This window comes from Hyla sarda, unplaced genomic scaffold (assembly GCF_029499605.1).
Source record: "Hyla sarda isolate aHylSar1 unplaced genomic scaffold, aHylSar1.hap1 scaffold_204, whole genome shotgun sequence".
Classification (NCBI taxonomy): Eukaryota; Metazoa; Chordata; class Amphibia; order Anura; family Hylidae; genus Hyla; species Hyla sarda.
The window spans coordinates 274,634-290,840 of record NW_026608702.1 but is presented as its reverse complement, the minus strand read 5'-3'; the positions used below and the strand labels follow the sequence as shown (position 1 = coordinate 290,840).

The window sequence follows — 16,207 nt, the reverse complement described above, 5'->3', positions numbered from 1 at the left end:
TATATATATATATATATATATATATATATATTTCTCCGCCGAAATCACTTTTAAACCCATTTCCACCTTTTTTTCCCTTCTCTTCCTCTTACTTTTTTTTCACGTTTTTTTACGTTTTTCTCCTTTTCGCCTCTTTTCTGGGCGTATTATTCTTCTTTTTCTTCTTTTTTTTCGTCTAATGCATACCCCATCAGTGCAGCAATGCTTATTCAATACCGCCAGCAGATGGAGACACTGGGGGATAATTTTCTAAGGATTTATACTGATTTTTCCTGTCTGAATTTGTCGCACAGAAAGTTGCAGGCCAAATATGTGTGACATTTCTGCGACTTTAGCTTCTAGAGCATTTTTACAACATTATACATAGGTGCTGAATACATAAAAAGCGACTGTTCAGCGACAGACAAGTCGCATCGGCTGAAAGTAGGCCAGAATGTCAGTCCATGTTGGAGCAGGTTTAGATACAGTCTAAAGCATAGATCTCAAAGTCTGTGCACAGAATTTAGCAAGGGCCTCGCACCTTCTGATGCATCAGGTAGGTGCACTATAGCATAGCCTAACCCTCTGTACTTTGGTCTATATTGATGCGGGACATAGACAGCCAGCTGATGACCAATCCATTAGTGCAATGGATGGCTGGAAGCATTTGTCTTTGCCTTTGCAATACCACAGAAGCAATGCATGGTCAATGTACAGCAATGACACACCTGTGTGAACAGCCAGGAGACCCCCCCATGTTATGTTACATAGTTACATAGTTAGTACGGTCGAAAAAAGACATATGTCCATCAAGTTCAACCAGGGAATTAAGGGGTAGGGGTGTGGCGCGATATTGGGGAAGGGATGAGATTTTATATTTCTTCATAAGCATTAATCTTATTTTGTCAATTAGGAACATTCAGCACCCACCCGCTATCAAGGCAGCTGCCTATCATGTCATGCCCTACCTGCACAGGTGTGCTGGCTACTCAAATGATCCAATTAAGGAGGCCATTTAGTCAGCAGCAGCAGAAGTCCTGTGCCTGGACGCTCCAACAGCGGCCAGACACAAGCAGAAGCAGCAGCAGCACCACCTTTTGTTTTTTGGCTGCAGCAGCAGCAGCAGCAGCAAGGCCCACAGGGCTGGCTAGCTGGCTAGCCAGCAAGCAGGTAGCAATGAAAGTAGGAATCTTTCTTTTTAACCCTGTAAGGGGGTGGTGCACTGTACCCGAAGATACTGCCATATCGGGTCAATGCATAGGGCGACGGAAGCAAGCTTCGAAATCGGCCCCCGTTCTCAAAAATCCATTTAATATATGGTCCCCAGATAGGGGACGTATCAGATATTAAACTGATAAGAACAGATACTACACTTGATCTTAGCCAAAAGGCCGAGAAGCGATAACCGTGAAAGGGGCGGGCCCAACAAGGTCCCCTTCATGGGCACTATCACTGCTTGCTGTCAGGGAGGCTGCCAGACAATTTTCCATGCACACTCTGGGCTGGGGGGCAGTCAACCACCAGTACACACAGCAGAACCTAAACCCATACCATTATTGCTAAGCAGCAAGACAGGGGCCCATTGCACTCCCACGGGGCCTTTTTAAATGCAATCCATAACCCGGATTTGCCAGGAACCCTTCTTACTCCTCCTACTTGCATGTGACACTGGGCTTAGGATCTGCATAGGAAACACACACACAAGCACACACCTACCTTTGTTGCCTGCAGATGCCTCCTTGGCTGTCCCCAAACGGTATCAAACCAACACCCACGGGAAGCTGTAAGCATAGAGGACATGCCTGCACCCCATTGGACTTACCTGTGTGGGTTAAATCCGGGTTATTTGACAACCTATGGCGGTGATGGTTCTGCTCAGGCAGAGCAGTGCTGATGCTCCTCATAAAGCTGTCGCTGCTGTGAAGGTTCTAGGTGACATCACAATCCCTATGGTTACATACACAACAAAGCTGGGTTGTTGTTGTTTACACTCTGCAAGGCCTGTGGAAGTGAGTGACATCATAGCACTGTAGTTCTGAGGGTTCTAGATGGATGCAACAATCTCCTGTTGCTTCTATGAAGGCCATAATAGACGACATCACCAAACAGCTCCATAGTCACATACACAGCAAAGGAGAGATGTTGTTTACACCTAGTGATGTCAGTGGTATTGAGTGACATCACAGCACAGTGCTAAGGCTCCTGGGCCTGGACACAGCAGCGGCTGCAATATCTCAACGGAGAATACGTTTATATATATGTGTGTGTGTGCGCGTATATATATATATATATATATATATATATATATATATATATATATATATATATATTTCTCCGCCGAAATCACTTTTAAACCCATTTCCACCTTTTTTTCCCTTCTCTTCCTCTTACTTTTTTTTCACGTTTTTTTACGTTTTTCTCCTTTTCGCCTCTTTTCTGGGCGTATTATTCTTCTTTTTCTTCTTTTTTTTCGTCTAATGCATACCCCATCAGTGCAGCAATGCTTATTCAATACCGCCAGCAGATGGAGACACTGGGGGATAATTTTCTAAGGATTTATACTGATTTTTCCTGTCTGAATTTGTCGCACAGAAAGTTGCAGGCCAAATATGTGTGACATTTCTGCGACTTTAGCTTCTAGAGCATTTTTACAACATTATACATAGGTGCTGAATACATAAAAAGCGACTGTTCAGCGACAGACAAGTCGCATCGGCTGAAAGTAGGCCAGAATGTCAGTCCATGTTGGAGCAGGTTTAGATACAGTCTAAAGCATAGATCTCAAAGTCTGTGCACAGAATTTAGCAAGGGCCTCGCACCTTCTGATGCATCAGGTAGGTGCACTATAGCATAGCCTAACCCTCTGTACTTTGGTCTATATTGATGCGGGACATAGACAGCCAGCTGATGACCAATCCATTAGTGCAATGGATGGCTGGAAGCATTTGTCTTTGCCTTTGCAATACCACAGAAGCAATGCATGGTCAATGTACAGCAATGACACACCTGTGTGAACAGCCAGGAGACCCCCCCATGTTATGTTACATAGTTACATAGTTAGTACGGTCGAAAAAAGACATATGTCCATCAAGTTCAACCAGGGAATTAAGGGGTAGGGGTGTGGCGCGATATTGGGGAAGGGATGAGATTTTATATTTCTTCATAAGCATTAATCTTATTTTGTCAATTAGGAACATTCAGCACCCACCCGCTATCAAGGCAGCTGCCTATCATGTCATGCCCTACCTGCACAGGTGTGCTGGCTACTCAAATGATCCAATTAAGGAGGCCATTTAGTCAGCAGCAGCAGAAGTCCTGTGCCTGGACGCTCCAACAGCGGCCAGACACAAGCAGAAGCAGCAGAAGCAGCAGCAGCACCACCTTTTGTTTTTTGGCTGCAGCAGCAGCAGCAGCAAGGCCCACAGGGCTGGCTAGCTGGCTAGCCAGCAAGCAGGTAGCAATGAAAGTAGGAATCTTTCTTTTTAACCCTGTAAGGGGGTGGTGCACTGTACCCGAAGATACTGCCATATCGGGTCAATGCATAGGGCGACGGAAGCAAGCTTCGAAATCGGCCCCCGTTCTCAAAAATCCATTTAATATATGGTCCCCAGATAGGGGACGTATCAGATATTAAACTGATAAGAACAGATTTTTTTTTTTTTTTAACTTGACTACCCTTACGGGGGCAACTTTATTAAAAATTAAATAATGTTAACAAAGTTGTGCAAATATGTCAATAAAAACATTTACATATAAATAACATATTTACAACATATTAAAACATAAAATGGGCACTTGGTGGCTTTACAAGATAGAATTCCATTCTTTTAAAAACCATTTTCTAGATAAAAGCGGAAATCTCTTCTTGTCTAAAAGATAGTACTGGTACATTTCATAAAAACAGATAGATAAAATGTCCTTCACAGATAAAACCTCATGCTTGAACAATAAAATATTCCTGGCCTTCCACAGAGCTGCCTTCACACAGTTTATGATCTTCCATGCAATAGTCTCTTGAGTCCGTGTTGGGCATTCCAGGCAACCATAAAAAACCACTGCAATATTTAAGTATTTTAGTCCAGTTATCCTTTTTACCAGAGGGAGTATCTTTGTCCATATTTTCTGCGAGTAAAAACAAGTCCATATTAGATGGTGCACGGTCTCCTCTTGTCGGCATCCCTCCCTCGGGCAGGTTGCAGAGTTGGATAATCCTCTTCGGTGCTGGAATGCCCGGCATGGAAGACACTCGTGTGCGCAGCTCCAGGCCAGGTCCTTCTGTGAATTAAAAAGATAATTAATACTCAACATCTTCCAAATCTGTATACACTTCTGTTCGTTAAAATTTTTGATGGGAGTCACGGTACTGGTTTCTTTTATTTCCTTTAGTAGTTTTTTGCTATTGCACAGATCCTGAACACTTTTACCTTTAAAATTATATAAGTTTAAAATTTTTCCTAAAATCATGTATTGAGGGGGTAAATTCAAAGAATAAGGGCAACTTAAAACTGTAGAAAACCAGCCGTTCCTCCGCATAAAATAACCAGTATTAAAACGAACAAAATAAGACCAGTAGCTATCTTTAAAAACAGTAGTAAAACACATGCTAAAAAACTTTATTAAAAGGAAAGCTTTAAAATCTGGAAAATCCTTACCGCCCCTGGAGTTCGGTTTTATCACAATTTGTCTCTTTAATTTTTCGCTCTTAGAACTCCAAAAGAAAGTAAAACAAGCTTTTGTTATTTTCTTTAGAACCATTTCGGGGGGTGGGAAAACCAGACTTAAATACAATAAAATAGGTAAAAGCACCATTTTTGTAATTAAAACCTTCCCTTCCATTGTAAGTTCTCGCATGTTCCACATACATATTTTCTTATTTATTTTTTGAGCCACCAAGTCCCAGCTATTAAAACCATTATTAGACTCGTCAAAGGAGACACCTAAAATCTGCACCGACTCAGACACAGGGACGGGCACATCATACAAAGGCATTCCGCCTATGTTTAAAATGTTACTTTTGTTAAAATTGACTTTAAAACCGGAGGCACAATTAAAATATTGAATCTGTTTTAGCGTCTTCTGAAGCGATGGGGTGTCCCTGCAAAACACCGCAACATCGTCCATGTACCCCACTACCTTCGCCTCTAGTCCCCCTCCTCCTGGCAGGGGGACTCCATGGATCTGCTTATCCTTTCGTATTGTACATAAAAGAGGCTCTATTGCGCAAATGAAGAGTAGTGGGGACAAGGGACACCCCTGCTTCACTCCGGAATTTAAAATCACGCCCTGTGTCTTAAAACCATTTACTAAAATTTTACTAGTACAGTTATCATAAAAAGCTCTAAGAGACAATAAAAAGCCATCAGGTATACCCATTTTCTCTAAAACCTTAAAAAGATAAAAATGTGACACCCTGTCGAAAGCTTTTTCAAAATCTATGGATAAAACCGCCAGCTTTCCTTTTCTTAATTTGGTGTCGCTAATTACATCCTTTAAAAGGTTTAGGTTCTCCCATAAACTCCTCCCAGGCACCCCACAGACTTGGTTTGTATGAATTATTTTATGGATTACGTTCTTTAAGCGGTTAGCACACAGTTTCGCCATTATTTTATAGTCGCAGTTCAGAAGGGTGATTGGTCTCCAGTTTTTGAGTTCCGACCGGTCTCCCTTTTTGAATAGCAGGGAGACATCACCCTTCTTCCATGAGCCTGGGAGGATTTTAGACTTAAAGACTTCCGTAAAAAGGGAGAACAAATCTTCTTTTAAAATACCATAAAAAGTAACATAAAATTCAATGGGTATACCATCCGGCCCAGGCACTTTACCTGTTTTAAAACTCTTGACGGTCTCTAAAATCTCCTGCTCTGAAATATTCTGCAATAAAAAAGACTGTGAGACAGGATCTAAAAAATTGGTGATCTCCTTTAACGAGTCATTCATAAAACATTCATCAATGTGTTTTACATTAAAAAGATCCGCATAAAACTCTTGCACCTTTTTTAAAATACCCTGTACATCATTCACTCCTTCAATGTTTTCTATTAACCTTCTATTTTCATGTATTTTCTTAAAAAAAATACCTGGAGCAGGTCTCGTTTTCCTCAAGATGCTGTATTCGAGACCTAAAGATAATTTCTTTTCCTTTCTGCTCCAGGCACTTAGTTATTTCTTTTTTAAGATCATGTACCTCCTTCTCCACCTCCATCCCATGTGCTCTGAATTTGTACAGGGTTTGCAGACGAGTATTTAGGATATTATAAAATTCACGTTTTTCTTTAGCTTTCCTAACCCCAACACGGATAAAAAATTCTTTTATTTTTAGTTTCATTTTTTCCCACCAGATACTGGTGGGAGTGTTGGGGTCTTTTACTCGTCTGCATTCCTTGTAAAAGGTGATAAAATCTGATAAAACCTGCGGATCTTCTAAAAGGGACACGTTTAACTTCCAGGCATTCCTACCAGTTCTCCTTTTAAAATCACTTTTAACTTTAAAATACAATAATTTATGGTCAGAAAAAACATTGGTAAAAAGATCACAGTTAAAAGGCAGTACTTGATAAGAACAAAAAATAAAATCTATCCTGGAGCTACAGCTTGCATTGCTCCAGGTAACACCGTCTTCCTCTGGTACGTTAAAATTACATTTTTTAAAAACATCAGTGAGATTAAAATCTAAAATCAAGTTTTTTAACATAAAAGACGTCTTATCATAGTTCCTACTCACTGCGTTCGAAAAACGGCGTTCTCCCCTTAAAATACAATTAAAATCACCTGATAAAACAAGAGGACTAGAATTGTTAATAAAAAGGGGTAAAATCTCCAACATTTTTATTCTTTCATTCTTATCAGGAGAACCATAAAAATTTAAAAACTGCCATTTAATACCATTAATAAAAGCGCTGACCAATAAAATTCTGCCTGGTAAAATTTCGTTAAAACTCTCAATTAAAACGTTCCCTTTAAAAAGTATGGCGACCCCTGCTGATCTGGACTCATTTGATCCAGACCAGACTGATGGACCGTGCACCCAATCATCTTCATATTCTTTATAATTTAATCTGTGCGGGATGCCACATTCCTGCAGGAAAAGGACGGAAGCAGCAAAAACCGACAAGTAATTAAATAGGGCAACCCTTCTTACTCTGGCGCTCACACTTCTCACGTTCAAGGACAGACCGGACAACTCAGCCATGGGAATGTACAAGAAAACGTCTTACACCTCTGATTCCCCCTCCGAAGCCTCATACCCCCCAAAATCTGACTCAACTGTACGCATAGAGGAAGCAGGAGAGGAGGCACCATCACTCAGCCGACCCCCCTCCTCCATCATGATTGAGGCATAGTTGTTCTCGGGCATCCTGGCAATCAGGGCTCCAGACTCATTGGGTTCTTCCACCTCTTGCCCCTCCATAGGGGTCGGGTGTTCACTTAGCTCCGTCTCTGGTACCTCAGAGACGGTCACCCCTGAAACCTCCTCCTGGCAGGGAGGAGGGGGGGTATCCCCTATGGGGACCTGTGGAGGAACGTCACTTGGGTTCCCTGCATCCGCAGGTACTTCCATCGGCTCCCCCTGGACCGCCTCCGAATAGAGTCTTCTGGAGCCCCTCCGCCTTTTAACCTTCACCTCTCCACCCGGATCATCGCTCTCAGGGGGACCCTGAGCCAGAGGTTGCTGAGGAGCGGATTCGGCCGCCGTCCGCTCCTCTCTTAACCCAGCATGCTCCTGGGGGCCAGTTTTTTCACCGCTTGCACGTTTTTTGGCCATCCTCTGCTCTTTAGGGTCCCCTCCTTTTGCCTGAGGGGGGTCTTTCTCCTTCTCCATCTCACCGCTTACCTCTTGTGGGGGGGTAATCACTGGCTCTGCTTGCCTCGGCTGGTGTCCCGGTTGCTGTCCTTGCTGCCTCCAGGGTTGCCACTGCTGCTCCGTCCTATGTCTGTGGGGACAAGAGGAGAAAAGGTGACCGAATTGTTGACAGAAATTGCACCTCCCTCCTCTTGTGCATTTCTCTGTCTCGTGCTGTGTGCTACCACATTTTTTGCATGTACTTTCACAGTTTTCTTTTGTGTGTCCATATCTGTGACACTTCCTGCAGTAGCTTGGCATCCCCGCATAAAAGAGGTCGCCACACATATTATTTATTTTAAAACGAGCTGGTGGTAGTTGTATTCCCCCTGGCAATCTGTCATCTTTTTTGCATGTAACCTGAAATCTCCACTTAGATGTCCAGATGCCACAGCTGTTCATGATTTTTCCTCTGCACTCAACCTTACTAAAATAGACTTGTAAAAACAACTCAACATCGTGTAGGTTGGCGAAAGGGGAATACATCTTTACTACCACCAGCTTAATATCGTCTAGAACGTGCTCAATAATCCGGACACCCTGAAGCTTTTTGTCTTTACTCGCAGCAGCTCTGGTAACAAAATCTCTGTGGATGCCATTTTGTGTGAACGTCACATCAAAAATTTTACGCTTCGGGTAGTCCTGGATTGCCAATATCTCGCCCTTCTGTATTCCGAAAACTCCTCCGAGCACGTCCTCTACTACGAATTTCAAATCGTCCGCCCTTTTGGTATCATCCGTGAGAATGACTCTCACGGTGTTTTTGATCCTTGCGTATGCCGGCACAGAACCTGGATCCGGATCATCATCCATGGTTCTAACCTCTCTCCACCCGAAGGTCTTGAGAGGCGATCGCTACTCGTTACCCTGGGACTAGGCCCTCTCCCCAATAGCAACAAGTGGGTGAAGCCCAGGCAATAAACCTGGGCGATCCCACAAGGCCAAGGAGAGGGGTACCCGAGTACCTTCTGACCAGATCTCCTGTATTACTACACTTGATCTTAGCCAAAAGGCCGAGAAGCGATAACCGTGAAAGGGGCGGGCCCAACAAGGTCCCCTTCATGGGCACTATCACTGCTTGCTGTCAGGGAGGCTGCCAGACAATTTTCCATGCACACTCTGGGCTGGGGGGCAGTCAACCACCAGTACACACAGCAGAACCTAAACCCATACCATTATTGCTAAGCAGCAAGACAGGGGCCCATTGCACTCCCACGGGGCCTTTTTAAATGCAATCCATAACCCGGATTTGCCAGGAACCCTTCTTACTCCTCCTACTTGCATGTGACACTGGGCTTAGGATCTGCATAGGAAACACACACACAAGCACACACCTACCTTTGTTGCCTGCAGATGCCTCCTTGGCTGTCCCCAAACGGTATCAAACCAACACCCACGGGAAGCTGTAAGCATAGAGGACATGCCTGCACCCCATTGGACTTACCTGTGTGGGTTAAATCCGGGTTATTTGACAACCTATGGCGGTGATGGTTCTGCTCAGGCAGAGCAGTGCTGATGCTCCTCATAAAGCTGTCGCTGCTGTGAAGGTTCTAGGTGACATCACAATCCCTATGGTTACATACACAACAAAGCTGGGTTGTTGTTGTTTACACTCTGCAAGGCCTGTGGAAGTGAGTGACATCATAGCACTGTAGTTCTGAGGGTTCTAGATGGATGCAACAATCTCCTGTTGCTTCTATGAAGGCCATAATAGACGACATCACCAAACAGCTCCATAGTCACATACACAGCAAAGGAGAGATGTTGTTTACACCTAGTGATGTCAGTGGTATTGAGTGACATCACAGCACAGTGCTAAGGCTCCTGGGCCTGGACACAGCAGCGGCTGCAATATCTCAACGGAGAATACGTTTATATATATGTGTGTGTGTGCGCGTATATATATATATATATATATATATATATTTCTCCGCCGAAATCACTTTTAAACCCATTTCCACCTTTTTTTCCCTTCTCTTCCTCTTACTTTTTTTTCACGTTTTTTTACGTTTTTCTCCTTTTCGCCTCTTTTCTGGGCGTATTATTCTTCTTTTTCTTCTTTTTTTTCGTCTAATGCATACCCCATCAGTGCAGCAATGCTTATTCAATACCGCCAGCAGATGGAGACACTGGGGGATAATTTTCTAAGGATTTATACTGATTTTTCCTGTCTGAATTTGTCGCACAGAAAGTTGCAGGCCAAATATGTGTGACATTTCTGCGACTTTAGCTTCTAGAGCATTTTTACAACATTATACATAGGTGCTGAATACATAAAAAGCGACTGTTCAGCGACAGACAAGTCGCATCGGCTGAAAGTAGGCCAGAATGTCAGTCCATGTTGGAGCAGGTTTAGATACAGTCTAAAGCATAGATCTCAAAGTCTGTGCACAGAATTTAGCAAGGGCCTCGCACCTTCTGATGCATCAGGTAGGTGCACTATAGCATAGCCTAACCCTCTGTACTTTGGTCTATATTGATGCGGGACATAGACAGCCAGCTGATGACCAATCCATTAGTGCAATGGATGGCTGGAAGCATTTGTCTTTGCCTTTGCAATACCACAGAAGCAATGCATGGTCAATGTACAGCAATGACACACCTGTGTGAACAGCCAGGAGACCCCCCCATGTTATGTTACATAGTTACATAGTTAGTACGGTCGAAAAAAGACATATGTCCATCAAGTTCAACCAGGGAATTAAGGGGTAGGGGTGTGGCGCGATATTGGGGAAGGGATGAGATTTTATATTTCTTCATAAGCATTAATCTTATTTTGTCAATTAGGAACATTCAGCACCCACCCGCTATCAAGGCAGCTGCCTATCATGTCATGCCCTACCTGCACAGGTGTGCTGGCTACTCAAATGATCCAATTAAGGAGGCCATTTAGTCAGCAGCAGCAGAAGTCCTGTGCCTGGACGCTCCAACAGCGGCCAGACACAAGCAGAAGCAGCAGAAGCAGCAGCAGCACCACCTTTTGTTTTTTGGCTGCAGCAGCAGCAGCAGCAGCAAGGCCCACAGGGCTGGCTAGCTGGCTAGCCAGCAAGCAGGTAGCAATGAAAGTAGGAATCTTTCTTTTTAACCCTGTAAGGGGGTGGTGCACTGTACCCGAAGATACTGCCATATCGGGTCAATGCATAGGGCGACGGAAGCAAGCTTCGAAATCGGCCCCCGTTCTCAAAAATCCATTTAATATATGGTCCCCAGATAGGGGACGTATCAGATATTAAACTGATAAGAACAGATACTACACTTGATCTTAGCCAAAAGGCCGAGAAGCGATAACCGTGAAAGGGGCGGGCCCAACAAGGTCCCCTTCATGGGCACTATCACTGCTTGCTGTCAGGGAGGCTGCCAGACAATTTTCCATGCACACTCTGGGCTGGGGGGCAGTCAACCACCAGTACACACAGCAGAACCTAAACCCATACCATTATTGCTAAGCAGCAAGACAGGGGCCCATTGCACTCCCACGGGGCCTTTTTAAATGCAATCCATAACCCGGATTTGCCAGGAACCCTTCTTACTCCTCCTACTTGCATGTGACACTGGGCTTAGGATCTGCATAGGAAACACACACACAAGCACACACCTACCTTTGTTGCCTGCAGATGCCTCCTTGGCTGTCCCCAAACGGTATCAAACCAACACCCACGGGAAGCTGTAAGCATAGAGGACATGCCTGCACCCCATTGGACTTACCTGTGTGGGTTAAATCCGGGTTATTTGACAACCTATGGCGGTGATGGTTCTGCTCAGGCAGAGCAGTGCTGATGCTCCTCATAAAGCTGTCGCTGCTGTGAAGGTTCTAGGTGACATCACAATCCCTATGGTTACATACACAACAAAGCTGGGTTGTTGTTGTTTACACTCTGCAAGGCCTGTGGAAGTGAGTGACATCATAGCACTGTAGTTCTGAGGGTTCTAGATGGATGCAACAATCTCCTGTTGCTTCTATGAAGGCCATAATAGACGACATCACCAAACAGCTCCATAGTCACATACACAGCAAAGGAGAGATGTTGTTTACACCTAGTGATGTCAGTGGTATTGAGTGACATCACAGCACAGTGCTAAGGCTCCTGGGCCTGGACACAGCAGCGGCTGCAATATCTCAACGGAGAATACGTTTATATATATGTGTGTGTGTGCGCGTATATATATATATATATATATATATATATATATATATATATATTTCTCCGCCGAAATCACTTTTAAACCCATTTCCACCTTTTTTTCCCTTCTCTTCCTCTTACTTTTTTTTCACGTTTTTTTACGTTTTTCTCCTTTTCGCCTCTTTTCTGGGCGTATTATTCTTCTTTTTCTTCTTTTTTTTCGTCTAATGCATACCCCATCAGTGCAGCAATGCTTATTCAATACCGCCAGCAGATGGAGACACTGGGGGATAATTTTCTAAGGATTTATACTGATTTTTCCTGTCTGAATTTGTCGCACAGAAAGTTGCAGGCCAAATATGTGTGACATTTCTGCGACTTTAGCTTCTAGAGCATTTTTACAACATTATACATAGGTGCTGAATACATAAAAAGCGACTGTTCAGCGACAGACAAGTCGCATCGGCTGAAAGTAGGCCAGAATGTCAGTCCATGTTGGAGCAGGTTTAGATACAGTCTAAAGCATAGATCTCAAAGTCTGTGCACAGAATTTAGCAAGGGCCTCGCACCTTCTGATGCATCAGGTAGGTGCACTATAGCATAGCCTAACCCTCTGTACTTTGGTCTATATTGATGCGGGACATAGACAGCCAGCTGATGACCAATCCATTAGTGCAATGGATGGCTGGAAGCATTTGTCTTTGCCTTTGCAATACCACAGAAGCAATGCATGGTCAATGTACAGCAATGACACACCTGTGTGAACAGCCAGGAGACCCCCCCATGTTATGTTACATAGTTACATAGTTAGTACGGTCGAAAAAAGACATATGTCCATCAAGTTCAACCAGGGAATTAAGGGGTAGGGGTGTGGCGCGATATTGGGGAAGGGATGAGATTTTATATTTCTTCATAAGCATTAATCTTATTTTGTCAATTAGGAACATTCAGCACCCACCCGCTATCAAGGCAGCTGCCTATCATGTCATGCCCTACCTGCACAGGTGTGCTGGCTACTCAAATGATCCAATTAAGGAGGCCATTTAGTCAGCAGCAGCAGAAGTCCTGTGCCTGGACGCTCCAACAGCGGCCAGACACAAGCAGAAGCAGCAGAAGCAGCAGCAGCACCACCTTTTGTTTTTTGGCTGCAGCAGCAGCAGCAGCAGCAGCAAGGCCCACAGGGCTGGCTAGCTGGCTAGCCAGCAAGCAGGTAGCAATGAAAGTAGGAATCTTTCTTTTTAACCCTGTAAGGGGGTGGTGCACTGTACCCGAAGATACTGCCATATCGGGTCAATGCATAGGGCGACGGAAGCAAGCTTCGAAATCGGCCCCCGTTCTCAAAAATCCATTTAATATATGGTCCCCAGATAGGGGACGTATCAGATATTAAACTGATAAGAACAGATACTACACTTGATCTTAGCCAAAAGGCCGAGAAGCGATAACCGTGAAAGGGGCGGGCCCAACAAGGTCCCCTTCATGGGCACTATCACTGCTTGCTGTCAGGGAGGCTGCCAGACAATTTTCCATGCACACTCTGGCCTGGGGGGCAGTCAACCACCAGTACACACAGCAGAACCTAAACCCATACCATTATTGCTAAGCAGCAAGACAGGGGCCCATTGCACTCCCACGGGGCCTTTTTAAATGCAATCCATAACCCGGATTTGCCAGGAACCCTTCTTACTCCTCCTACTTGCATGTGACACTGGGCTTAGGATCTGCATAGGAAACACACACACAAGCACACACCTACCTTTGTTGCCTGCAGATGCCTCCTTGGCTGTCCCCAAACGGTATCAAACCAACACCCACGGGAAGCTGTAAGCATAGAGGACATGCCTGCACCCCATTGGACTTACCTGTGTGGGTTAAATCCGGGTTATTTGACAACCTATGGCGGTGATGGTTCTGCTCAGGCAGAGCAGTGCTGATGCTCCTCATAAAGCTGTCGCTGCTGTGAAGGTTCTAGGTGACATCACAATCCCTATGGTTACATACACAACAAAGCTGGGTTGTTGTTGTTTACACTCTGCAAGGCCTGTGGAAGTGAGTGACATCATAGCACTGTAGTTCTGAGGGTTCTAGATGGATGCAACAATCTCCTGTTGCTTCTATGAAGGCCATAATAGACGACATCACCAAACAGCTCCATAGTCACATACACAGCAAAGGAGAGATGTTGTTTACACCTAGTGATGTCAGTGGTATTGAGTGACATCACAGCACAGTGCTAAGGCTCCTGGGCCTGGACACAGCAGCGGCTGCAATATCTCAACGGAGAATACGTTTATATATATGTGTGTGTGTGCGCGTATATATATATATATATATATATATATATATATATATATATTTCTCCGCCGAAATCACTTTTAAACCCATTTCCACCTTTTTTTCCCTTCTCTTCCTCTTACTTTTTTTTCACGTTTTTTTACGTTTTTCTCCTTTTCGCCTCTTTTCTGGGCGTATTATTCTTCTTTTTCTTCTTTTTTTTTCGTCTAATGCATACCCCATCAGTGCAGCAATGCTTATTCAATACCGCCAGCAGATGGAGACACTGGGGGATAATTTTCTAAGGATTTATACTGATTTTTCCTGTCTGAATTTGTCGCACAGAAAGTTGCAGGCCAAATATGTGTGACATTTCTGCGACTTTAGCTTCTAGAGCATTTTTACAACATTATACATAGGTGCTGAATACATAAAAAGCGACTGTTCAGCGACAGACAAGTCGCATCGGCTGAAAGTAGGCCAGAATGTCAGTCCATGTTGGAGCAGGTTTAGATACAGTCTAAAGCATAGATCTCAAAGTCTGTGCACAGAATTTAGCAAGGGCCTCGCACCTTCTGATGCATCAGGTAGGTGCACTATAGCATAGCCTAACCCTCTGTACTTTGGTCTATATTGATGCGGGACATAGACAGCCAGCTGATGACCAATCCATTAGTGCAATGGATGGCTGGAAGCATTTGTCTTTGCCTTTGCAATACCACAGAAGCAATGCATGGTCAATGTACAGCAATGACACACCTGTGTGAACAGCCAGGAGACCCCCCCATGTTATGTTACATAGTTACATAGTTAGTACGGTCGAAAAAAGACATATGTCCATCAAGTTCAACCAGGGAATTAAGGGGTAGGGGTGTGGCGCGATATTGGGGAAGGGATGAGATTTTATATTTCTTCATAAGCATTAATCTTATTTTGTCAATTAGGAACATTCAGCACCCACCCGCTATCAAGGCAGCTGCCTATCATGTCATGCCCTACCTGCACAGGTGTGCTGGCTACTCAAATGATCCAATTAAGGAGGCCATTTTGTCAGCAGCAGCAGAAGTCCTGTGCCTGGACGCTCCAACAGCGGCCAGACACAAGCAGAAGCAGCAGAAGCAGCAGCAGCACCACCTTTTGTTTTTTGGCTGCAGCAGCAGCAGCAGCAGCAGCAAGGCCCACAGGGCTGGCTAGCTGGCTAGCCAGCAAGCAGGTAGCAATGAAAGTAGGAATCTTTCTTTTTAACCCTGTAAGGGGGTGGTGCACTGTACCCGAAGATACTGCCATATCGGGTCAATGCATAGGGCGACGGAAGCAAGCTTCGAAATCGGCCCCCGTTCTCAAAAATCCATTTAATATATGGTCCCCAGATAGGGGACGTATCAGATATTAAACTGATAAGAACAGATACTACACTTGATCTTAGCCAAAAGGCCGAGAAGCGATAACCGTGAAAGGGGCGGGCCCAACAAGGTCCCCTTCATGGGCACTATCACTGCTTGCTGTCAGGGAGGCTGCCAGACAATTTTCCATGCACACTCTGGGCTGGGGGGCAGTCAACCACCAGTACACACAGCAGAACCTAAACCCATACCATTATTGCTAAGCAGCAAGACAGGGGCCCATTGCACTCCCACGGGGCCTTTTTAAATGCAATCCATAACCCGGATTTGCCAGGAACCCTTCTTACTCCTCCTACTTGCATGTGACACTGGGCTTAGGATCTGCATAGGAAACACACACACAAGCACACACCTACCTTTGTTGCCTGCAGATGCCTCCTTGGCTGTCCCCAAACGGTATCAAACCAACACCCACGGGAAGCTGTAAGCATAGAGGACATGCCTGCACCCCATTGGACTTACCTGTGTGGGTTAAATCCGGGTTATTTGACAACCTATGGCGGTGATGGTTCTGCTCAGGCAGAGCAGTGCTGATGCTCCTCATAAAGCTGTCGCTGCTGTGAAGGTTCTAGGTGACATCACAATCCCTA

General features: G+C 44.6%; 4 non-coding genes and 2 pseudogenes across 4 annotated transcripts; all 6 read right to left on the bottom strand.

The window, feature by feature from the left end:
• Window positions 1-1,191: 1,191 nt before the first annotated feature.
• Window positions 1,192-1,382, bottom strand: LOC130317910 (U2 spliceosomal RNA). The gene has a single exon (XR_008864914.1). It is a non-coding gene; the product is annotated as a U2 spliceosomal RNA (small nuclear RNA).
• Window positions 1,383-3,475: 2,093 nt separating this feature from the next.
• LOC130318003 (U2 spliceosomal RNA) lies at window positions 3,476-3,684 on the bottom strand (annotated as a pseudogene).
• A 5,027-nt stretch (window positions 3,685-8,711) lies between these two features.
• LOC130318024 (U2 spliceosomal RNA) lies at window positions 8,712-8,844 on the bottom strand (annotated as a pseudogene).
• A 2,070-nt stretch (window positions 8,845-10,914) lies between these two features.
• On the bottom strand, window positions 10,915-11,105 carry LOC130317909 (U2 spliceosomal RNA). Its single transcript, XR_008864913.1, has one exon. It is a non-coding gene; the product is annotated as a U2 spliceosomal RNA (small nuclear RNA).
• A 2,087-nt stretch (window positions 11,106-13,192) lies between these two features.
• Window positions 13,193-13,383, bottom strand: LOC130317908 (U2 spliceosomal RNA). Its single transcript, XR_008864912.1, has one exon. It is a non-coding gene; the product is annotated as a U2 spliceosomal RNA (small nuclear RNA).
• Window positions 13,384-15,469: 2,086 nt separating this feature from the next.
• On the bottom strand, window positions 15,470-15,660 carry LOC130317906 (U2 spliceosomal RNA). The gene has a single exon (XR_008864911.1). It is a non-coding gene; the product is annotated as a U2 spliceosomal RNA (small nuclear RNA).
• Window positions 15,661-16,207: the final 547 nt, after the last annotated feature.